The 25838-nt window shown below is 47.2% G+C and overlaps 1 protein-coding gene across 2 annotated transcripts in view; it reads right to left on the bottom strand.

The window, feature by feature from the left end:
- The window catches only part of casr (calcium-sensing receptor), a 91509-nt gene extending 69734 nt beyond the window's left edge, over positions 1–21775 (bottom strand). For both annotated transcript variants that reach the window (XM_070893536.1, XM_070893538.1), the window contains exons 1-3: positions 21511–21775; positions 20984–21059; positions 20040–20116 (exon numbers count right to left, since the gene is read on the bottom strand). The gene's annotated coding sequence lies outside the window, so the exon portion shown is untranslated. The remainder of the gene's footprint in view (positions 1–20039; positions 20117–20983; positions 21060–21510) is intronic.
- Positions 21776–25838: the final 4063 nt, after the last annotated feature.

The raw sequence follows: 25838 nt of genomic DNA, 5'->3' as shown, positions 1-25838 counted from the left end.
TCTATTTTTCCTTTCTTTATTGCTTTCTTAGTCATTCTTTGCTGTCGTTTAAAATTTTCTCAATCTTCTAGTTTCCCACTAACCTTGGCCACCTTATACGCATTGGTTTTTAATTTGATACTCTCCTTTATTTTCTTGGTTATCCACGGCTGGTTATCCCTTCTCTTATCGCCCTTCTTTTTCACTGGAATATATTTTTGTTGAGCACTATGAAAGAGCTCCTTAAAAGTCCTCCACTGTTACTCAATTGTGCCACCATTTAGTCTGTGTTTCCAGTCTACTTTAGCCAACTCTGCCCTCATCCCACTGTAGTCCCCTTTGTTTAAGCATAGTACGCTCGTTTGAGACACTACTTCCTCACCCTCAATCTGTATTACAAATTGAACCATACTGTGATCACTCATTCTGAGAGGATCTTTTACTCGGAGATCGTTTATTGTTCCTGTCTCATTACACAGGACCAGATCTAAGATCGCTTGCTCCCTTGCAGGTTCTGTAACGTACTGTTCTAAGAAACAATCCCGTATGCATTCTATGAATTCCTCCTCAAGGCTACCCCGTGCGATTTGATTTGACCATCAATACGTAGGTTAAAATCCCCCATGATTACTGCCGTTCCTTTTTCACCTGCCTCCATTATTCCCTTGATTATTGTCCACCCCACCGTGAAGTTATTATTTGGGAGCCTATAAACTACGCCCACCAGTGACTTTTTCCCCTTACTATCTCTAATCTCCACCCACAATGATTCAACATTTTGTTCATTAGAGCCAATATCGTCTCTCACAACTGCCCTGATATCTTCCTTTATTAACAGAGCTACCCCACCTCCTTTCCCTTCTTGTCTATCTTTCCGAATTGTCAGATACCCCTGTATGTTTAATTCCCAGTCTTGGCCACCCTGCAACCACGTTTCTGTAATGGCCACCAAATCATACCCATTTGTAATGATTTGTGCTGTCAACTCATTTACTTTATTTCGAATGCTGCGTGCATTGAGGTAGAGTGTTTTAATCCTAGTTTTTAAACCATGATTTTTAGTTTTGACACCTCCTGCAGCCCCTTTATATTCATACATATTGTCCCTTCCTATCACCTTGTGGTTTACACTTACCCCAGTGCTACTCTGCTCTGTTGCCTCCTGCCTTTTGCATTCTTTCTTGGGATTCTGTTCATCTGGGCTCTCACCCATTCTAACTAGCTCAGAGCCCTCTCCTGGGTTCCGAATACTCCTTGCATTGAGGCACCGAGTTTTCATGCTTGCCTTTTTATTACACTTTGACCCTTTAGAATTTTGCTGTACAGTGGCCCTTTTTGTTTTTTGCCTTGGGTTTCTCTGCCCTCCACTTTTACTCATCTCCTTTCTGTCTTTTGCTTTTGTCTCCTTTTTGTTTCTACTTTTGAGGTCTTTCGTTTTAATTTAGCTCCTAGCTCCTTAAATTTATCTCATAGGACCTCATCCCTTTTTTTACCTATATCATTGGTACCTATATGCACCACGACAACTGGCTGTTCTCCCTCCATTTTCAGAATGTCCCGCACCCGCTCCGAGACATCCTTGACCCTTGCACCAGGGAGGCAACATACCATCCTGGAGTCTCGGTTTCGGCCGCAGAAACGCCTATCTATTCCCCTTACAATCGAATCCCCTATCACTATCGTTCTCCCACTCTTTTTCCTGCCCTCCTGTGCAGCAGAGCCAGCCACGGTGCCATGAACTTGGCTGCTGCTGCCCTCCCCTGATGAGTCATCGCCCTCAACAGTACTCAAAGCGGTGTATCTGTTTAGCAGGGGAATGACCGCAGGGTACCCCTGCACTACCTTCCTTGCACTGCTCTTCCTGCTGGTCTTCCATTCCCTAGCTGGCTGTGGACCCTTCACCTGCGGTAAGACCAACTCGCTACACGTGCTACTCACGTCATTCTCAGCATCGTGGATGCTCCAGAGTAAATCCACCCTCGGCTCCAATTCCACCATGCAGTCCGTCAGGAGCTGGAGGCGGATACACTTCCCGCACAGGTAGTCGTCAGGGACACCGGAAGTGTCCCTGAGTTCCCACATCGTACAGGAGGAGCATATCACGTGACCGAGCTTTCCTGCCATGACTTAACCCTTAGATACACTTAAGTTGGCAACAACAATGCTAACGTTTACTCACTGTTATAGAAGAGAAAAAAGAAAAACTACTCACCAATTACCAGCTAATCACTTACCCCCTTGGCTGTGACGTCACCTTTCTGTTTCTTTCTACTTCTTTTTTGCCTTCCCCCTGTAGCTGCACAAGCCTCTCACCGAACTCGCGCTGCTCCTGGTCTCACTGGCCTTTTGTAGGCCTCTCCGATCCCCAGAACTCCCGCCTCTCACCGAACTCGCGCTGCTCCTGGTCTCACTGGCCTTTTGTAGGCCTCTCCGATCCCCAGAACTCCCGCCTCTCGCCGAACTCGCGCTGCTCCTGGTCTCACTGGCCTTTTGTAGGCCTCTCCGATCCCCAGAACTCCCGCCTCTCGCCGAACTCGCGCTGCTCCTGGTCTCACTGGCCTTTTGTAGGCCTCTCCGATCCCCAGAACTCCCGCCTCTCGCCGAACTCGCGCTGCTCCTGGTCTCACTGGCCTTTTGTAGGCCTCTCCGATCCCCGGAACTCCCGCCTCTCGCCTGTAAAGTCCTGTCCCCTCAGTACAGATTCACACGAGGCATGTAGTGAAGTCAAGGTCACTCTGGACCTGCACCTTTTATTTCACAGCTCTGGAATGCTGCACTTGCCTGAGACCTCTCCTTATATACCTGTCTCTTGCAAGTGCACCCCTGGTGGTAAGGTATGCTGGTGGTTACAGGTCATATCTTATTACAGTCATGTATAGCATGTTAGGATACAGTTATATATAATAATGTAAGATACATGACATCACCCTCCCCCAAAGTCTTATTGTCTTTATAGGTTCAGTCTCTCAGGTTGCCTATGCTCTCGCATGGAGCGTCTGAGTTGTGGTTCAGTTGTTTGCCTTGGTGTCTGTTTTTCTTTGGGTGTGGTTGCTGGTATCTCGCCTGGGCTGTCTGTTTCGATTGGTGTGATTGTTGTTGACTCGCCCGGGCTGTCTGTTGGGATTGCCCTTTCCTCAGGTTGTTCCCTCTGTCTGTCCACCAGGTGTGGTGCGAGTTCCACATTGTAGTCTGCCTCTGGTTCCACAGTGTTGTTGGTAAATCTGCTTTTGACTTGGTCTACATGCCTCCGGCAGGTTTTGCCATTGTCCATTTGTACTACCAGTAGCCTGTTTCCTTCCTTGCCCGTTACTGTCCCTGCAAGCCATTTGGGACCCCTGCCATAGTTTAGGACAAACACTTTGTCCCCTATCTCATTCCATCTCCCCCTCGAATTTCTGTCATGGTACTCAGTCAGCTTACGGCGCTTTGCCTCAACGATTTCGTGCATGTCTGGGAGGATTAATGAGAGCCTTGTTTTTAAAGTCCTTTTCATCAACAGTTGCGTGGGGGATTCCCAGTCAGTGAGTGCGGACGAGATCTGTATGCCAGCAGCAGTCACGACAGGCGACCCTGCAGCGTGGGACCTTGGATTTTAAGCATGCCTTGTTTAATTAATTGCACTGCTCTCTCCGCCTGGCCGTTGGAGGCCGGCTTGAACGGTGCCGTCTTGACGTGATTTATGCCGTGGTCAATTATAAAGTCTTGGAGTTTTGCGCTGGTGAAGCACGGACCATTGTCACTGACCAATATGTCAGGGATTCCGTGCGTTGCAAACATGGTTGCGAGGCTCTCCACAGTGGTGGAGGATGTACTCGAGTTTAAAATGGTGCATTCGATCCACTTTGAAAATGCATCTACAACTACGAGGAACATTTTGCCCATGAATGGGCCCGCATAGTCTACGTGCACTCGCGACCATGGTTTGGTAGGCCAGGGCCAGGGGTTCAGTGGAGCCTCCCTGGGGGCATTGCTGAGTTGGGCACAAATGGTGCACCTTCAGACGCAGAGCTCCAAGTCCGCGTCAATACCAGGCCACCAGACGTGAGATCTGGCTATGGCCTTCATGAGAACGATCCCCGGGTGCTCGCGGTGGAGCTCCCGGACAAATGCCTCGCTGCCTCGCAGAGGCATGACTACTCGGCTGCTTGTAGTGATAGCTCATGCATGCGCCTGTGAAAGGGTTTTAATTCCTTGGGGCAGGCATCGCGAGCCTCTGCCCAGTCACCGGTTAGAACACATCTTTTTAACTAAGGATAACATGGGGTCGCTGGCCGTCCAGGCTCTGATTTGGCGAGCCGTCATGGGCGAACCTGTGGACTCAAAGGCATTGATTGCCATGACTATCTCACAGTCCTGTTCGTCAGACCCTTCTGTGGTCGCCAGGGGTAACCTGCTGAGCGCGTCGGCACAGTTGTCTGTGCCTGGTCTGTGCCTTATGGTATAGTCTTAAGACGCCAGCGTGAGTGCCCACCGTTGAATTCGCGCCGAGGCGTTGGCGTTTATTGCCTTGCTCTCGGATAGGAGGAACGTGAGGGGCTTGTGGTCGGTTTCTAACGCGAACTTGGCCCCGAAAAGGTATTGGTGCATCTTTTTGACACTGTACACGCACGCAAGCGCCTCCTTCTCTACCATTCCGTATCCGCGCTCCGCCCGCGAAAGTGACCTGGAGGCATAAGCTATGGTTGTAATTTGCCCACACTATTGACATGTTGCAAAACGCACCCGACCCCATATGCTGACGCATCGCATGTGAGAACTAGCTTTTTACCTGGGTCAAAGAAAGTCAAAACACTGTTGGAACACAGAAGGTTGCGTGCCTTATTAAAGGCGCGTTCCTGGGCGTCCCCTCAAATCCAATCGCACCCCTTCCTGAGTAGCACATGGAGAGGCTCCAGCAGCGTGCTTAAGTTCTGCATAAAGTTCCCAAAGTAATTGAGTAGCCCGAGAAAGGCGTGCAGTTCTGAGACATTCCGGGGCCTGGGTGCCAGGCGAATTGCTTCTGTTTTGGACTCTGTTGGGCGGATTCCATCAGCGGCAATCCTTCTGCCCAAAAATTCAACCTCGGGTGCGAGAAACAGGCACTTGGATTTCCTGACTCGTAGGCCTACCCGATCCAACCGCTTTAGTACTTCCTCCAAATTACGGAGATGGGAGTCGGTGTCCCTGCCCGTGATAAGTATGTCGTCTTGAAATACAACCGTCCCCGGGATGGACTTGAGCAGACTCTCCATGTTGCGCTGGAATATGGCAGCTGCCGACCTGATGCCGAATGGGCATCGATTGTACATGAAAAGGCCTCGATGTGTGAGAAAAGTTTACCTCCAGCCAATGTGGCAAATAAGTCCTCCGCTCTGGGCAGCGGGCACTGGTCCTGTAGGGAGACTGTTTATGGTAGATTTGTAGTCCCCACAGATTCGTACGGATCCATCAGGCTTCATGACTGGGACGATGGGACTTGCCCAGTCGCTAAATTCCACAGGTGATATCATGCCTTCCCGCAGAAGCCTGTCTAGTTCGTGTTCAATCTTTTCCCTCATCACATAGGGTACAGCTCTGGCCTTGTGATGGACCGGTCTAGCATCCTGTGTGATGTAGATTTTGACTTTGGCCCCTTTGAAAGTGCCCACACCTGGCTGAAAGAGATGTTCAAATCGTTTTATAACTGTTGAGCAGGAGATCCGTTCCTCTAATGACATGGCATGGACATCATCCCATTTCCAGTTTAGTTTTGCCAGCCAGCTTCTCCCCAGCAGTGCTGGGGGGTCTCTGGGGACAATCCACATGGGAAGTCGGTTCACTGTCCCTTTGTGTGTGACAGAGAGCATGGCGCTGCCGAGGACTGGTACGATTTCTTTGGTATAGGTCCTTAGTTTGGTGTCGACCCTTGTGAGTTTTGGTCTGTCTCTTTTATGTGGCCACAGTTGTTCAAATTGTTGAGCGCCCATGAGAGATTGACTCGCTCCTGTATCCAGCTCCATGTTGACAGATATCCCGTTGAGTAGGACCCTCATCATTATAGGAGGCGTCCTGTTGTAGGAGCAGCGGCCATTGATCGTGTTGACCCGCTGTACATCGGTGTCCCGGGTACTGTCCCCACCATCTTCTGGTCCGCTTTTCGACCCATCCGATTCGTATACCAGCCGAGCTGCCATTTTTTTGCACATGTGGGCCAAATGCCCTGTATATTCACAATTTCTGGAAACAGCCTGCTGAAATCAACATCCCCTTGACGAGTGCCCACCCCCACACCTCCAGCACAGACCTGTTCCATTGTTCAAAGTGTTCCCAAAGAATGAGCTGAGTCTGGCTGATTTCTCTTGAGCTTCTCTCAGTTTGTAGTTGATTGCTCGCATTGTGGGTTGATGAGGTGTGAACGGCCGTTCCTGTGGCCCTTGATGTCTTCTGCCTGCTGTCGAGAGCCTGTTCTCCCGGTTTTGTCTGTGTGTGGGGGTAGCAGCTTGTTTAGTGCTGTGAACTTCTTGTTCCGATATTTCGATAGGGGATCAAGGGGTATGGCGAGAAAGCAGGAATGGGGTACTGAATTTGCATGTTCAGCAATGAACTCATTGAATGGCGGTGCAGGCTAAAAGGGCCGAATGGTCTACTCCTGCACCTATTTTCTATGTTTCTATGTTTCTATGTTTCTATGTTTCTATGTTAGTTGTCGTACCTGCATTGTAAATCAACCTCGTTTCCTCTTCCCCTGCCAAGAATGTCTGTGCAACCAGTGCTGCTGCCTCTAAGGTCAGGTTCTTGGTCTCTATGAGCTTTCGGAATATGCCTGTGTGGTCTATTCCTTCAATGAAAAAGTCTCTCAGCATTTCTCTCCTCAGTTCATCGGAGAACTCACATAAACTAGCCAAACTCCGAAGTTCCGCCACGAAGTCGGGTATGCTCTGGCCCACACAACGTCTGTAGTTGTAGAACCTGTGTCTGGCCATGTGTAGGCTGCTCGCTGGCTTCAGGTGGTCTCTTACCAGTGTGCTCAATTCTTCAAAAGACTTGCTTGCTGGTTTCTCGGGTGCCAACAGATCCTTCATTAAAGCGTATGTTTTCGAGCCACAGCTGATCAAGAGATGGGCTCTTCTCTTGTCTGCCTTATCGTAGCCTAACCAGTCTTTGGTTACAAAGCTTTGCTGGAGCCTTTCTAGAACGTCCTCCCAATTGTCTCCCACATTGTACTTTACATCTGATCCGTTGTTCGCCATTCTGTGGATTCTGTAATCCCGTAACTCATCGCCACTGTAAAGTCCTGTCCCCTCAGTACAGATTCACACGAGGCATGTAGTGATGTCAAGGTTACTCTGGACCTGCACCTTTATTTCACAGCTCTGGAATGCTACACTTGCCTGAGACCTGTCCTTATATACCTGTCTCTTGCAAGTGCACCCCTGGTGGTAAGGTATGCTGGTGGTTACAGGTCATATCTTATTACAGTCATGTATAGCATGTTGGGATACAGTTATATATCATAATGTAAGATACATGACATCGCTCCTGGTCTCACTGGCCTTTTGTAGGCCTCTCCGATCCCCGGAACTCCCGCCTCTCGCCGAACTCGCGCTGCTCCTGGTCTCACTGGCCTTTTGTAGGCCTCTCCGATCCTCGGAACTCCCGCCTCTCGCCGAACTCGCGCTGCTCCCGGTCTCACTGCCGACTCCAGAGAGAACAGAGCTCACATGGAACAGACAGGGCTCACTCTCATGAGTTAAGACCTTCTCCCACCCCCAAAACACGTTCCTGGCCCCACACCCCAAGTTTCTGACCTTCTCCACTCAAGTTCTTATCCTTCTCCCCCTGCTCGAGTTCCTCACCTTCTTGCCCCACTGCCCCCCGCTCCGGGTTTCTCACCTTCTTCCCCTGTCCAAGTTTCCCCCCCTTCCCCCATGGATTCATGACCTCCTCCCCCCCAACAAGATAGGGCATTGTGTGTGGGTCACGGATTGTTAACAGGTCTATTGGGTATGAAGTGAATAGTGACAGTGTCGTGACTTCTGGATTTCATCTCGTCCAATGATGTCACTTGCCACACATGCACCGAGCTTTCTGAGAAATCAACCAGGTGTAGGGGGAGGAGAGGGAGAACATGGTGCGGATGTAAAGAAGGTGGGGTTGGAAGAACGTGATCCGTCTCACCATCTGGATCACATTCTCCCTCTCAACCCCCCCTTTGGACCTGGATCACGTTCTTCCCTCATCCCCACTGTGCTCTCCGTGCTCTTTACCCCCCACTACCGACTTCCTGACCTCCTCTCCCTGAGTTCCCTCTCTCTCTCTGCCTCCCCTCTCTCTCAGTCTCCTCCCAATCTCTCTGCCCCTCTCTCTGCCAGTCTCTCTCTCCTGCCCCAATCTCTCTCCTCTCCCACTCTCTCTGCCCCCTCTCTCCTCTCTCTACCCCTCTCCCTCTCTCTCAGACCCTCCTCTCGCTCTCTCTCTGCCCCCCTTGCTCTCTCTCTGCCTCCCTCGCTCTCTCTCTCTGACCCCTCTCTCCCCACTCTCTCACTCTCTGTTCCCCTCTCACTCTCTCTCCGCTCCCCCTCGTGCTCTCTCTGCTTCTCTCTCCGCCACTTGCTCTCGTTCCCTAGTCTTTCTCTCTCACTCTCCCCACTCTGTCTCTCTCTCTCTCTGCCCTGCGCTCTCTCTCCCTTTCAGCCATTTTCTTTCACCCCAATCTCTCTCCGCCCCTCTCTCTGCCAGTCTCTCTCTCTTTCTCCCACTTTCTTGCTGCGCCCTCACCCACTCTCTCTCTCTCTCTCTCTGCCCCCTCTCGCTCTCTCTCCCCCACTCTCTTTTGCTCTCTCTCTGCCCCCTCTCGCTCTCTCTCCCCCACTCTCTCTTGCTCTCTCTCTGCCCCCTCTCGCTCTCTCTCTCTGCCCCTCTTGCTCTCTCTCAGGCCCTCCTCTCGCTCTGTCTCTGCCCCCTCTCCCTCTCTCTCAGGCCCTCCTCTCCCTCTCTCTCAGGCCCTCCTCTCGCTCTCTCTCTGCCCCCTCTCGCTCTGCCACTCCTCTCGTTCTCTCTCTGCCCCCTCTCCCTCTCTCTCAGGCCCTCCTCTCGCTCTCTCTCTGCCCCCCTTGCTCTCTCTCTGCCTCCCTCGCTCTCTCTCTGCCCCCTCTCGCTCTCTCTCTGCCTCCCTCGCTCTCTCTCTGCCCCCTCTCGCTCTCTCTCTGCCCCCCTTGCTCTCTCTCTGCCTCCCTCGCTCTCTCTCTGCCCCCCTTGCTCTCTCTCTGCCTCCCTCGCTCTCTCTCTGCCCCCTCTCGCTCTCTCTCTGCCCCCTCTCGCTCTCTCTCTGCCCCCTCTCGCTCTCTCTCTGCCCCCTCTCGCTCTCTCTCTGCCTCCTCTTGCTCTCTCTCTGCCCCCTCTCGCTCTCTCTCTGCCCCCTCTCGCTCTCTCTCTGCCCCCTCTCGCTCTCTCTCTGCCCCCTCTCGTTCTCTCTCTGCCCCCTCTCGCTCTCTCTCTGCCCCCTCTCGCTCTCTCTCTGCCCCCTCTCGCTCTCTCTCTGCCCCCCTCATTCTTTCTCTGCCCCCTCTCGCTCTCTCTCTGCCTCTCCTCTCTCTCTCTGCCTCTCCTCTCGCTCTCTCTCTGCCCTCTCTTGCTCTCTCTCTACCCCCCTCTCGCTCTCTCTCTGCCCCTCCTCTCGCTCTCTCTCTCTCCTCCACTCTCTCTCTCTCTCTCTGCCTCTCTCTCCCTGTAGTATATGTGGGCACCTTCAGTAATGACTCCACAAGGCAGGGTATGATGCTTAAACTGTGTAGACCTGTAGTCCTTTATTTGCAGCTCCTGAGTGACGACGACATGCTGTGTGTTCCTTTTATCAGCAGCAGCACCCTCTGGTGTACAGGCAAGGTGTGTACAGTGTAAGGGTACATTCAGTGTTGCATAACAGTGTTACAGACATCACACAGTAAACAGGCATGCATACACAACAATACTCCCCCCTGAGCATTTTTCATATCCTTATTGTCATGACCAGGGGAGGTGATCGATGGTGGGCTATGGGGGGTTGTGGTGAGGGTTGTGTGGTTGCCAGGTGTGACCCCTGTGCTTGAGGCTGGCCTCATACGTTTCCCCTCCCTCACACACAAACCAAGTGGGTGTCACTGTTGTGGGATCCCTCAGGAAGGTAGCCACGGCAGCAGTGGGTGGTGTGTATACTCTGTGATGTGGGTAGTTGTGGGGTGGTAGGCAGGGCCACAAGACTCGGTGGGCTCCTTGTCCACCAATGGGGATGAGGGTCAGGTCATCCCAGGGTTTGCCAGGGAAGTTGGAGGATATTGGCCTCATGCTACTGGTGTTGGCCCTGGTGGCCAGGGGCTGTAGGGCTGGTCTGGTGCAGGTTGCCATTGGTGGTGGCTGGGCTGCCCATTGACCACTGTCCCTGTAGTGGGTCTGCTCCCACTGCCTGTGTGTGTGTGTCCTGCAAGGGGCATCACATACGTTCCAAAGGTCCAGGGTACATGGTCAAGTAGCCTGCTGGACCTGGGGGTCTCCCACAGGGGGATTCCATTTGCATCAGCATGGTCCCTGTAGGACCCAATGTCCTTTAGCAGTGTCCTACCGGTATACATGACACCTTGGCTCTGATCACACATAGTCGAGCCTGCATTATACATTCTAGCACTTGCATCACTTTTGGGTGTCCTGGTTTCAACAGATATGGTTACATTCGGTATTTCACAATCTCTATCATTACTGTTCAGCATAATAAACTTGTTCTTAACCTTACTGACACCTGCATTCATATCATTAATCACATTAGTTAAACCAGCATCACAATTCATTGTTACATTGCATACATTTTCATACTTGCACCCTTTAATCGCATCTTTTAGCTTTAAAGTCCGTGTACTCAAATAGTTGAAACTTCCCCTTTAAATTTCTTTGGTTACCGGTCTCCTTTAAAGGAGCCTTCAAATCCGATTGGCCGCTCGGTGTCATGTGATGCTCCTCCATGCTCACTGGTGGCATGGCGGCGGCCATTTTGATTACAAGTGTTTCTCCTTGTGCTACAGCCATTTCCTGGCTTTCCTGCAGGAGGGCTGTGGTGGTCTTTTCTTCCACAGGGCCACTTCGCCTGATGTGGACCCGGTTCATCCAATTCCTGCCCAGCAGCTTGGGACCGTCACCGGCTACAATCCACAGGGGGAGTTTGTTCAACACACCGCCCTGGGAGACCTGGACGTCTACACTGCCAACGATTTGGATTTTACCTTTGGTATAAGTGAGCAGCTTTGCCTGGACAGGAGACAGTTTTGGTCGAGTGGCAGGATTCATCCAAATTTTTTCAAAGGTCGTTTGGCTCATCACAGACTGGCTCGCCCCTGTGTCGATCTCCATGGAGACTGGGACCCCATCGATGTCCACTTCCATCATCTACGGAAAACTTCCGGTGGAGCAGGTAAAGATTCCATACTCTTCTTCCAGGGTTTGAGCAGCTTCATCTTCATCTGTGTCGGAGCCCCGGTGATCATCAGAGACACGTTGAGTACAGCCTTTTCTGCACATTCTCTGAAGGTGCCCTTTCTCTTTGCAGCCTTTGCATGCATAGTCTTTGTAGCGGCACTGGTGGGCCTTGTGGTTTCCTCCACAGCGCCAGCACGGGGCCATCCGGTTTTCCCCATGTGGTGGACTCAGGGTTGTGGGACTCGGGGCAGCATTTCTGCCTTTAGAAGTATCCATGCAGTGCACTGTGCTGACCGGTTTAGAGTCCTGGGTCAGTATTCGCCTGGAGTCGCTGGCCGAAACCATGTAGGCCTGGCTCACTTGAATTGCTTTCTGCAGGGTAACCGTGATGTCAGCCGAGAGCAATTTGTGTAGGAGGCCTTCTGGCCAATTCTGATGACAAATATGTCCCTTAGTGCTTCATTAAGGTGGTCGCAAAAATCACACGGTGCAGCTAGTCTTCTTAAGTGTGCAGCATACTTGGCAATTTCTTGGCCCTCAGGTCGCCGGTAAGTGTAGAACCGGTGCCTGGCTGTGAGGATGCTTTCTTTCGGTTTTAGTTGTTCCTGTATGATTGTTACAAGTTGTCCATAGCTCTTGATGGTTGTCTTCTCCGGGGCTGGAAAGTCCCTGATGAGACTATAGATGGTGGGCCCTGCGTTTGTTCGGTAGTGTGGCCGGTGTGTCCCCGTCCAGGTCATTGGCTATAAAGAAGTGTTCCAATCTTTCCACAAAAGCGACCCAATCTTCCCCCTCTGTAAATTGCTGAAAGTTGCTGAGGTTAGACACGTTGAGCGTTAGTTTGTGACCTCGTATTCCCGTCGCCAGTTGTAGTATATGTAGGCACCTTTAGTAATGACTCCACGAGGCAGGGTATGATACTTAAACTGTGTAGACCTGTAGTCCTTTATTTGCAGCTCCTGAGTGACGACAACAAGCTGTGTGCAGGCAACCCTTAGGTCTCCAGCAGCAGCACCCTCTGGTGTACAGGTAAGGTGTGTACAGTGTAAGGGTACATTCAGTGTTGTAGACCAGTGTTATAGACATCACACAGTAAACAGGTGTGCATACACAACACTCCCCACTTTCCATACCCAGTCTCTCTCTCTCTCTCTCTCACTCTCTCTCATTCTCCCCCCCCCACTCTCTCTCTCCCCCACTCTCACCCTCCCCCACTCTCTCTCTTGCCTGTCTCTCCCTTTCTCTCTCTCTCCCTCTCTCTCTGACTCTCTGACTCTCCCTCCCCCAGTGTCTCTCTTCTCTCTCTCTCGGACACTCTCTCTGCCCAAGTCTCTCTCTTTTCTGCTCCAGTCTCTCTCTCTCTCTCTCCCCCCACAGTCTCTCTCTCTCTCTCTCTCTCTGACATTCCCTCTCCGTTTCCACCCCCCCCCCACCCCCCACTCTCTCTCTCTCTCTCTCTCTCTCTCTGACTCTCTCTTCCCCACTCTCTGTCTTTCTCTCTCTCTTTCTGACTCTCTCTCTCTCCCCCACTATCTCTCTCCCACCTCCGATTTCCTCTCTCTCTCAGAAGGCCGTGAAAATGGTCCGAAAGTTAAACTCTGTGATATTCTAGGCAAACGACCTGGAGGCTCCTTTAGTGTAGTCATTGATTTTCGATAGATAACCCAAAAGCCCCAGTAGTAGCTCCAGGCTCGAGTGGTTGCTCCAGGCACAGCAACATGATTCGACCATCTTCCGGCTCCCTCGTTTATTGTACTGCGCATGCGTGATCGAATCGAGCACACATGCGCAAAAAGGGGCAAAGTCCACGCCGCACATGCGCAGAAGGACACAAGAATGTTTGTGCAGATAATCACTCCATACCGAAATCACCTGATTTTCATTCCCATGATTCCCTCATGTCAAGTTCTGGATCTGCTTGTAGCAGCAGTGTCTGTGAAGATGGGAACACATCACCCCACACTAGGCAAAACTAACCAACCTAAAAGTGACCCAGACAAGGTTGGACTGCTCTGCTGCATTCATAGGAACATAGGGACATATGAACAGGAGTAGACCAGCTAGCCCCTCGAGCTTTTTCTGCCATTCAATTAAGTCATGGCGGATCAACACCTTTTACCAGTCTTTGCGTTCCTTTTTCCCATCTCCCATACTCATAACCCATAACACAACAACAACTTATATTTATATAGCACCTGTAACATAATAAAACATTCCAAGGTGCTTCAAAGAAGCGTTATCAAATAAAATTTGACACTATGGCCAACAAACAACCCTGATTCTGTAGTGTTATGTATCAGTACTGTACAGCCATGCCAACAGGCTTATTGTATTAATTTATGCTCGTGTAAATGATAAATTGCATTAAAGCTGCACCAAAGATTCTGAGGGAAAAAATGTAATTTGAAAACCACCTTCAAAATGTATCTGATTTTTCTCCTCCAGTTTTCCATTTCTAATCTCTCCTCCTCTTCTGAAGGTGGTATATTAGCACAGTTTGGTCCCTGGGCTCCACGACAGCTGCCCTCTGTCTCACTCCATGTTCAGCTAGCATTACTGGAGTTACCCATTCAATTCCCGTCCCCAGGTGGAGCATTTTGTTGGTGCAGACTGCGCCATCTATTGGCCATATTACAAAATTGGCACACGTACCAAATAAGGACTGGCAAATAAAACACCAATCACTGCTGCTTTTACAGGAGTGAAATGTCACCTATGAAGAGAGATGATTGGTATTTAAAGTATATTATTGGTGTAATGAGCAAATGGGAAGGAATCAGAAGTGACTACATTACCTCATAATCAAACCAAACAAAACAGCACACAATTACTCATTGATCCTTTGATATTTCGACCCCCTGGGTCAATCTGGGCTTAGCAATCTAGCCAATACAGACAGATTTATGGAGATGTCCTGTTTATGCTAAATAATGATACTTGGATGTTTGTTTGAAATTGAATTCGATGTGGACAAAGGCATGTGAGTGCTTTATAAATAAGTATATCAGATGTTGTATAAATAGAGTGTGCATGTACAGGGTGTATGTGCCAAGTGTGCATGTACAGTGTCCTAAGCTTAAATAAAGGAGACTACAAAGGTATGAAGGCAGAGTTGGCCAAAGTGGACTGGGAAAATAGATTAAAGTATGGGACGGTTGATGAGCAGTGGCAGACATTTAAGGAGATATTTCACCCCTATTTAAAAAAGGAAGCAGACAGAAAGCAAGGAATTATAGACCAGTTAGCCTAACATCGGTTGTTGGGAAAATGCTGGAGTCCATTATTAAGGAAGCAGTAGCAGGACATTTGGAAAAGCATAATTTAATCAAGCAGAGCCAGCATGGTTTTATGAAAGGGAAATCATGTTTGACAAATTTGCTAGAGTTCTTTGAGGATGTAATGAGCAGGGTGGATAAGGGGGAACCAGTGGATGTGGTGTTTTTGGATTTCCAGAAGGCATTCAATAAAGTGCCACATAAAAGGTTACTGCACAAGATAAAAATTCACGGGGTTGGGGGTAATATATTAACATGGATAGAGAATTGGTTAACTAACAGAAAACAGAGAGTCGGGATAAATGAGTCATTTTCCGATTGGCAAACAGTAACTAGTGGGGTGCCGCAGGGATCGGTGCTGGGGCCTCAACTATTTACAATCTATATTAATGACTTGGATGAAGGGACGGAGTGTAATGTAGCCAAGTTTGCTGATGATACAAAAATGGGTAGGAGAGCAAATTGTGAGGAGGACACAAAAAATCTGCAACGGGATATAGACAGGCTAAGTGAGTGGGTAAAAATTTGGCAGATGGAGTATAATGTGGGAAAATGTGAGGTTATCCACTTTGGCAGAAAAAATAGAAAAGCAAATTATAATTTAAAAGGCGAAAAATTGCAAAGTGCTGCAGTACTGAGGGACCTGGGGGTCCTTGTGCATGAAACACAAAACATCAGTATGTAGATACAGCAAGTAATCAGGAAGGCAAATGGAATGTTGGCCTTTATTGCAAGGGGGATAAAGTATAAAAGCAAAGAAGTCCTGCTACAACTGTACAGGGTATTGGTAAGGCCACACCTAGAGTACTGTGTACAGTTTTGGTCTCCATATTTAAGAAAGGATATACTTGCATTGGATGCTGTTCAGAGAAGGTTCATTAGGTTGATTCCGGAGATGAGGGCGTTGACTTATGAAGATAGGTTGAGTAGGTTGGGCTTATACACATTGGAGTTCAGAAGAATGAGAGGTGATCTTATCGAAACATATAAGATAATGAGGGGGCTCAACAAGGTGGAAGCAGGGAGGATATTTCCACTCATAGGGGAAACCAAAACTCGGGGACATAGTCTCAGAATAAGGGGCCGCCCATTTAAAACCGAGATGAGGAGGAATTTCTTCTCTCAGAAGGTTGTAAATCTGTGGAATTCTCTGCCTCAGAGAGCTGTGGAGGCTGGGTCATTGAATTTATTTAAGGCGGAGATAGACAGATTTATGAGCGATAAGGGAATAAAGGGTTATGGGGAGCGGGCAGGGAAGTGGAGCTGAATCCATGATTAGATCATCCATGATCTTATTAAATGGCAGAGCAGGCTCGAGGGGCCAATTGGCCTACTCCTGCTCCTATTTCTTATGTTCTTATGTGCTATGTACAGGCTGTATATATAGAATGTTTCGGAACAGAGTGTACAGGTCATTTTCAGGCTGGCAGGCGTGGGATGCTGAAAGGATCAGTGCTTGGGCCTCAACTACTTACAATTTATATTACTGATTTTGATTGAAGGGACTGAATGTAATGTATCCAAGTTTGCTGACGATAGAAAGCTTGGTGGGAAAGTAAGCTGTGAGAAGGACACAAAGAGCTTGCAAAGGGATAAGTGACTGGGCAATAATGTAGTAGATGGAGTATAATGTGGGGAAATGTGAGGTTATTCTCTTTGGTAGGAAAAATAGAAGAACAGAATATTTTTAAACGGTGAGAAGTTATTAAATGTTGGTGTTCAGAGAGATTTAGGTGTCCTCGTATGGAAACACAGAGAGTTAGCATGCAGATACCGCAATCAATTAAGAAGGCAAATGGGATGTGGGCTTTTATTGCAAGGGGTTGGAGTACAAGAGTAAGGGAGTGTTGCTACAATTGTACAGGGCTCTGGTGGGACCACACCTGGGGGCTGAAATTTCCACTCTCCTTCAGGCCTGATACCACCACAAATCGGCGGCCACGTGTTGGGCTATGCTGCCAACAGGCAGCCTGGCAGCCCCCTCTTGGGTGCCAGGCTGCTGGCCCTGCTGAAATCCTCCCTGGTGGCCCAACGGCCCAAAGTTGAACAATCGCAGAGGCTCTCCCTTTTAAGTGAGCCATGGTGACATGGCACCGTGATGACATCATCGCGACAGTGACTCTGCTCCGCACCCAACCACCGGCCCTCAATTGCTGTCACCGCCCCCATTATGATCGAGTTCCAGATGCATGGAAAAAAAAACGTCGCGCAAGAGTCGACCTGAACCACAGCTGCGGTAAAAACCATTGAAACGGGGTGAGAGCGTCCCGTTTCGGGCAGGAGTGGGGGGCAGTTTCTACCCTGTGGAGTACTGTGCACAGTTTTGGTCACCTTATCTGAGGAAGAACATACTTGCCTTAGAGGCTGTGCAATGAAGGTTCATAGATTGATCCCTGGGATGAGAGGGTTGTCCTATGACGTGATTGCGTAGATTGGGCCTATACTCTCTTGGAGTTCAGAAGAATGAGAGGTGATCTCATTGAAACATACTAGATACTGAGGGGAATTGACGGTAGATGTAGAGAGGTTGTTTCCCCTGGTTGGAAAGTCTAGAACTAGGGGCATAGTCTCAGGATAAGGGGTCGGCCATTTAAGTCTAAAATGAGGAGGAATTTCTTCACTCAGAGAGTTGTGAATCTTTGGAATTCTCTACCCCAAAGAGCTGTGGATGCTGAATCATTGAGTATGTTCAAGGCTGAGATAAAGCAGGTCAAAGGTTGGGTATTCTGCGGCGAGAGTCTCACCTTCTCGCATTTGGAAAATGGTGACATGATAGGTCCAAGTCAGCATGGATTTGTGAAAGGGAGATCATGCTTGACAAATCTTCTGGAATTTTTTGAGGATGTTTCCAGTAAAGTGGACAAAGGAGAACCAGTTGATGTGGTATATTTGGACTTTCAGAAGGCTTTCGACAAGGTCCCACACAGGAGATTAATGTGCAAAGTTAAAGCACATGGGATTGGGGGTAGTGTGCTGACGTGGATTGAGAACTGGTTGTCAGACAGGAAGCAAAGAGTAGGAGTAAATGGGTACTTTTCAGAATGGCAGGCAGTGACTAGTGGGGTACCGCAAGGTTCTGTGCTGGGGCCCCAGCTGTTTACATTGTACATTAATGATTTAGATGAGGGGATTAAATGTAGTATCTCCAAATTTGCGGATGACACTAAGTTGGGTGGCAGTGTGAGCTGCGAGGAGGATGCTGTGAGGCTGCAGAGTGACTTGGATAGGTTAGGTGAGTGGGCAAATGCGTGGCAGATGAAGTATAATGTGGATAAATGTGAGGTTATCCACTTTGGTGGTAAAAACAGAGAGACAGACTATTATCTGAATGGTGACAGATTAGGAAGGGGGAAGGTGCAGCGAGACCTGGGTGTCATGGTACATCAGTCATTGAAGGTTGGCATGCAGGTACAGCAGGCGGTTAAGAAAGCAAATGGCATGTTGGCCTTCATAGCAAGGGGATTTGAGTACAGGGGCAGGGAGGTGTTGCTACAGTTGTATAGGGCCTTGGTGAGGCCACACCTGGAGTATTGTGTACAGTTTTGGTCTCCTAACTTGAGGAAGGACATTCTTGCTATTGAGGGAGTGCAGCGAAGATTCACCAGACTGATTCCCGGGATGGTGGGACTGACCTATCAAGAAAGACTGGATCAACTGGGCTTGTATTCACTGGAGTTCAGAAGAGTGAGAGGGAACTTCATAGAAACGTTTAAAATTCTGACGGGTTTGGACAGGTTGGATGCAGGAAGAATGTTCCCAATGTTGGGGAAGTCCAGAACCAGGGGTCACAGTCTAAGGATAAGGGGTAAGCCATTTTGGACCGAGATGAGGAGAAACTTCTTCACCCAGAGAGTGGTGAACCTGTGGAATTCTCTACCACAGAAAGTAGTTGAGGCCAATTCACTAAATATATTCAAAAGGGAGTTAGATGTAGTCCTTACTACTAGGGGGATCAAGGGGTATGGCGAGAAAGCAGGAAGGGGGTACTGAAGTTTCATGTTCAGCCATGAACTCATTGAATGGCGGTGCAGGCTAGAAGGGCTGAATGGCCTGCTCCTGCACCTATTTTCTATGTTTCTATGTTTCTGACTCCCCAAAGCCTTTCCACCATCTACAAGACACAAGTCAGGAGTGTGATGGAATACTCTGCACTTGCCTGGATGAGTGTACCTCCAATAGCACTCTAAAAGCTCAACACCATCCAGAACAAAGCAGCCTGCTTGATGGGCACCCCATCCACCACCTTAAACATTTCACTCCCTCTTCCACTGTCAAACCGTGGCTGCAGTGTGTATCATCTACAAGATGCACTGCAGCAACTTGCCAAGGCTTCTTGGCAGCACCCCTGAAATCCGCGATCTCTACCCCTAGAAGGACGAGGGCAGCAGGCGCATGGGAACACCATCATCTCCAAGTTCCCCTCCAAGTCACACACCATCCTGACTTGGAAGTATATCGCCGTTCCTTCATTGTTGCTGGGCCAGAATCATGGAGCTCCCTCCCTAACAGCACTGTGGGAGAATCTTCACCACATGGACTGCAGCGGTTCAAGAAGGCGGCTCACCACCATCTTCTCAAGGGCAATTAGGGATGGGCAATAAATGCTGGCCTTGCCAGCGATGCACACAACCCAAAAACAAAATTTTTTAAAAGATAGATTTTTGGACTCTAGGGGAATCAAGCGATATTGGGTGGGAAAGTGGAGTTGAGGCTGAAGATCAACCGTGATCTTTTTGAACGGTGGAGCAGGCTCAAGGAGCCATATGGTCTACTCCTGCTCCTAATTTTTATGTTCTTATGTTCTTTATGTATATATACAGAGTGTAAATGCACAGAGTATGCATTTACAGGATGCATGTGTACAGGGAGTACAGGTACAGAATGTGCATGCAAGTGAGAAGTTTTTTTTCTCCATGATGATAATTAGAGTTGGAAGGAAGTGGGAAACAGAAAAAAAAGATATTTCAGAGATAATATGTAAATATTTGGGCTGAATCCACTGCTAGTTTATATTTGAGCTATTTGTTTCTATACATTCAAATCAGTGCCATATGGGACCTGCTTCTGAGCTCTATATGAGTCATAATTAGTCATCTGGCCATTAACCTCTGTCAGTAAAAATAAGCTCTAATACAGCATTGAAGTTCATTTCACAGAATTTCATGATTTCACAAGTGAATGCATCAGTTATTCACCGAGTTACTAAGGCATGAACAGTGATTTTTAGAAATAATATTAAATAGTTTTGTGCAGATCAGACAGTCACATACTTGTTCAATTAATAAAATGTCCCTGACTGGTGGCTGTTGAATTAGAGCCCATTCTCCTTATCACATATGACATATATTACTTTGTCATCACACCAAACATGTAAATGTCCAATACCTGAGTCCTTGAGTTGTCGAACATTCAACTGGAGAGTTCAGTAGTGCAGTGAAGGGGTTCACTTTGGCTCAATTGCACTGAGGATGGAAACAAAAGACTGAATTTGAATTTCATAGAATTCTGCCTGTGGCAACCGATAACAAAAAAATCACAAATATGAAACAGGAGCTTCTGGTCAATCAGGATCTGAAAGAGAAAGGTAGGTTAAGATCTTTATTCGGATGACCCTCTGGCTAAATTTGATGAGGGGATCACACCCAAAGCCTTAACCCATCTTTATGGAATGTTAAAATCTGGAGTCGACTTTCAGTGCAAAAAAAGAATCTGGATTTTTTTTATTAGCTTAAGTGATTTTTTTATTGTACTTTAAACCATAAACAAGCTGTACAGTGCTGTTGTTTTTTTATGAAGGGAACTGGAATTATGACTTTGTCTGATTTGTTTTTACTGTGCCTCACAACTGGTTCAGAATCTCAAACTTTGAGTTCATCAATAAAGCAACATTTTGTTTAAGCCCCTGTTTTTTTGGAGCAATTTCATAAATAATAAATAATAAATAGATGATTTTTTAACAATTTTCTCTGAATTTATCCATATATTTTAGGTCCGTCCATTTTCTCCTGTTTTAGTTTGCTGCTAAAAATAGAACCCAAGAAAATACTGTTTTTTTAAATCTCCATTAAAAACTGACTTTACTGATCCTCACCTATCCTTCGCTTTTCGATACAGATTGGCTTGTTGTACATTTCTACAATTTTCTGTTTCTCATTCATATCTCCAGCAAGGTCATTATTTTTATTTCCTTCTTGATATAAATATAGTAGCCTAATTGCACCCCTATGAACAGTCACCAGCAAATAAGGGACAATTTGTGTTTGCAGATGTGTAGTGTACATTGTTTTTTTGCAGTTCGCGTAAACACTAATAGTAAATCACTGACAAACCTTCTAGAGCATGGTAACAGTCGGTAACTGCTCCGGACTTGTACTCTCCACTGTATTCTCTCACTCAAAAGGGACTCTAGTACATAAAAAGAGAAACCTTTAAAAGAGTGCATTAATCACACAGAGGATCACATTGCTGAATTTAAAAATATTCAAGTGTGAAACACTGAGACCAAAACAAAAGGTCTGAATAAGGTCGTTTTGTTTCCTGTCTCACCACTGAGAAGCAAGCGCACAGAGACAGACCTGTCTATAGTTCTTCAGCTATGAATGCCAATACAGTATATATCCATTTAAAGATCAATATACATTAGACAAAAAGGGAAAACTACAAAAGCTCATATTGCTGGTGTTCTCAACACAACTAGTGGATGAAGAGTAAAGGATATACAATAGAGCACAAAGCAACAGAAACATTGCAAAAGAAGTTGAAATTAAGAACATCAGAAGAATAGAACCAGGTGAAACAACTAGTAGCTTAAAGGGTCTCAGGACGTAGAAGATACAAGTTGGATAAGATAACTTACCTGTTTGACTCTGATTCCAGAAGAGCTTCACCTCATCATGGTAGACCAGGCACACAAACCACTAGTTCAAAGTCATGGGTTGTAGACCCACCTTGCACCATTATCTTTTGTTTTTGAAGGTTTACCGATCAAGAAATCATTGTGATGGTGACTTGAAAAGAAAGCAGAGGTCTATCTTGCACTAAACCAGACCATAGGTCAGTGTGGAAACCCACCCCATTGTATTTCAATTCCTTTGAAGGAGGCGGAGAGCAGCCTGCGTCAAATGTTTCCAAATTTATTTGTATTTCTTTCTGCTGCCAGATGGACTATGAAGCAATTCAACAAGCTGGAATGTGTGGCTTCTAGTTGCGGTTTAATAGTCAAAAGTGATTTAACTGTCTCTGGGCACTCTGAGGAGAAATACTTTGACTCAGTCAGTTCCTGCAATTCCTTGTTCAAATCAAGTTCAGCACATAAGATAGTACTTAGGGATATAAGTTTTTGCAGACTGTTTTTAACCATGCTTGATGGTTAAACGCTAACAGCTGTTTCCTGCATTGAGGTGCTACAGAAAATCACATGTTATACTGAAGTGTGTCCTAAACATCAAACATTTCCTTCGCCACCAATGAGCAACAGTCTTAAATTCACTGTAACAGATCAGAGATATGTTCACTTTCAAATCATGAAAATCTCCATATTGTATTTTTAATGAATTTATAACTAGTCCAATGCCTTGCTTTTAATTGGATTCCTAGGAAGCATCAATTGTCTCAATAGCATGGCAAGCAAAATGTAAAGGGAGATTTGAGCAAATCTACATTGAGTAATGTGCCAGATTTAATTAAGAGCTTAACTGTGCGTGAACATTTATCCAATAGCGATCATACCATGGTCGAGTTCAACGTAGAATTTGAACAGGAGAAATGCGAAACAGCTACTAAGATTCTAGATTTAGGTAAGGCCGACTTCAATGGGATGAAACAGACTGTCCACAGTAAACTGGGCAAATCTGTTAATGGGTAAAGTGACAAGATTAGTGGGAGATGTTCAAAAAATAATTTAATGTGATACAAAACCAGTTTATACCCCTGAGTGACAAGAGCTCCACTTGCCAAAAAAAAAACAGCCATGGACAACTAAAGAGATAAGGGAAAGCATTAAACTAAAAGAAAAAGCATACAAAAATGTAAAAAATAGCACAGATCCTGGCGAATGGGAAAGACACAAAGAACAGATAGTAAGTGCTACAAAAAGGGAGTATGAAAAGAAACTTGCAAGGATATCAAAATCAATACAAATAATTTTTACGATTACATTAGGAAAAAGACGGTAGTCAGGAGCAATGTTGGCCCCTTAAAAAATGACAATGGGGAAATGGCAGACAAATTGAATCATTACTTTGTGTCAGTATTTATAGTAGAAGAAGATAGCATGCCAGAAATCTCAAGGAAACTAATATTGAATCGGGAACAGGGACTCCATAAAATTAACGTAAGTAAACTGACAGTAATGAACAAAATAATGGCAAATCCCCAGGCCAGATGGTTTCCATCCCTGGGTTTTAAAGGACGTAGGTGAGCACATTGCAGATGCCCTAACTATAATCTTCCAAAGTTCTCGTGATTCAGAAACTGTTCCTTTTCGATTGGAAAATTGCACATGTTACTCCGCTATTTAGGAATGGCTAAAAACAGTGGAGGTCCAGAGAGACTCAGGGGTCCAGGTACATAGATCATTAAAATGTCATGAATAGGGGCAGAAAATAATCAAAAAGGCCAATGGAATGCTGGCCTTTATAGCTAGAGGACTAGAATACAAGGGGGTAGAAGTTATGCTGCAACTATACAAAAGCCAGGTTAGACCACACCTGGAGCACTGTGAGCAGTTCAGGGCACCACACCTTAGGAAATATATATCGGCCTTGGACGAAGTGCAGCGTAGATTTACCAGAATGATACATGGACTTCAAGGGTTAAATTATGAGGAGAGATTACACAAATTAGGGTTGTATGCGCTAGAATTTAGAAGGCTAAGGGGTGATCTGATCAGCCAGACCTTTCAGGAGTGAAATTAGGAAACACCTTTACACACTTTAGGCTGGATATTCGGTTTGTTGCTGTATCTGTTTTCGCCCCGGAGGGGCGGTAATGGCAGCGGAAAGCATTTCCGGGTGGGCGGCCAACTTCCAGTGCCCCGCTGGGACATTCAGTGCCGGGTTTGCGGGGACGCGGAGCAGTACCGCCCGGGAGAGGCGAGCCGGTGTGCAACACCGTTATTGGGATCGCCTGTGCAAGCTGGCAGTCCAAGCTGTAGCAGCCGCAGTGAGGGAAGGAATGTCTACCTCAGGTGAGTATGATTGTTTTTTATTTTTTTATTTTTGCGATTCATGTGGATGCAGTGGCAGTAAAATATTAGGAATGTTTTTGGTGTTTTTTTTTCAGATTTTGTTTTTCCACGGAAACCTCTTTTAGGGCGCTCCGAGGCCGGCTGTTTACCTTGAGATTTTCATTTGCTCAGCCAGCCTAGCGCCCTAAAAGAGATGTGGACCACCTCCCTTTGCGTTCCGCTCCACACTCCGAGCCCAGCTGGTGAATTTTGCGGCTGGGTTAACGCTGCGACAGAGGCGCGACCAAATTTCCACCCCAAAGGGTGATAGAAGTTTGGAACACTCTTCTGCAAACGGCAATTGATACTAGATCAATTGTACATTTTAAGTCTGAGATTGATAGCTTTTTGTTAACCGAAGGTGTTAAGAGATATGGGCCAAAGGCGGGTATATGGAGTTAGATGGCAGATCAACCATTATCTCAGTGAATGACGGAACAGGCTTGAGGGGCTGAATGGTCTATTCCTGTTCCTATGTTCCTACATCCTTGGCCTGTATGTTGATGTTGACCTCTCTTTATGTAAATTACTTAGCTGTTACTGCGTACAAGCCATTTTCTGTATTGATCACTCCACCAGGGAAAAACTCTCACCCATTGTGGAAGTGTTGCTTAGTTTTACAGGTATTGAAAATTGATTCCGGTTCTCCCTCAGGCAGCCCTTGTGCCTTTGAGCCCTACTTTGATAGTTTTGACTAACTGTGAAAGATACCTTCCTTTGTATCAGCTTAGATTCAAAGGGAAAGAGAATTATATTATCCAGGGAGGTAGCACTTGTTTTCAGATCCCTTCTTACTGTCGTGCGATAGGAGCAAAAGCAACAAAGAAATCCATGGAGTTCAATTGTCACATAAAAGCTTTTCATCAAGGACAGGTGATCTAAGTTCCTTAATGTTATGTATGGAGAAAGAGTCAGACTGAACACTGTGAGTTCAAAGTAAAGTGTGACCTTAGTCTTTTATTGCAGTTCTCCAGAGTGCCTCTCCAACCTGTGAGGCCTCTTTAAATACCTGTGCTCCCAAGGGATTATGGGATCCCTTGGGATACCAGAGGATGAACCCTCTGGTGGCTGGAAAGCTTAAATATAAGTTTGCATATATAACAACACTCCCCCCCCCCACCCCCCAAAGTCAATGGTGTAACTATTTACAATGTGAGTCGATCTGGAGCCCTTCTTGCCCTGGTTGATCGTCTCATTGTGAAAGCTGGTGTAGTTGAATCATTTGTTGGGTCCTCGCTGGGCTGCTGTGCAGCTGGCCTTGCTGGGCTGCCTGGTGTGTTGGGCCTTACTGGGCTGCTGTGGATGATGGTTTCTGCTTCGTGGTCAACCGTGGTGCTGCCACTGGTGTGTATGTTGGGGGATCAAAAAAGGTAGGTTGCTCAGGATAGTCTGTGAATCTGAGTTTGATTTGGTCCAAATGTTTCCGGTGAATGAGTCCATTTGAAAGTTTGACCAGAAAAACCCTGTTCCCCTCTTTGGCCACGACAGTGCCGGGAAGCCACTTGGGACCATGTCCATAATTCAATACAAATACAGGATCATTGACTTCAATCTCGTGTGAAACATTTGCGCTATCATGGTATGCACTTTGTTGAAGCTGCCTGCTCTCTACCTGTTCATGTAGATCAGGGTGAACTAACGAGAGCCTTGTCTTAAGTGCTCTTTTCATGAGCAGTTCAGCAGGTGGGATCCCAGTGAGCGAGTGGGGTCTCGTGCGGTAGCTAAGCAGGATACGGGATAAGCGAGTCTGCAGTGAGTCTTCAGTTACTCTCGTCAAGCCTTGCTTGATGGTTTGCACTGCTCTCTCTGCCTGATCATTGGACGCTGGTTTAAACGGGCAGATGTGACATGTTTGATCCCGTTACGGGTCATGAATTCTTTGAACTCAGCACTGGTAAAACATGGCCCGTTGTCGCTCACCAGGACATCCAGTAGGCTATGTGTGGTAAACATGGCCC

Source organism: Pristiophorus japonicus, chromosome 11 (genome assembly GCF_044704955.1).
Source record: "Pristiophorus japonicus isolate sPriJap1 chromosome 11, sPriJap1.hap1, whole genome shotgun sequence".
Taxonomy (NCBI): domain Eukaryota; kingdom Metazoa; phylum Chordata; class Chondrichthyes; family Pristiophoridae; genus Pristiophorus; species Pristiophorus japonicus.
Note: the sequence above shows the minus strand (reverse complement) of the source record. Positions and strands in the feature narration are given on the sequence as shown.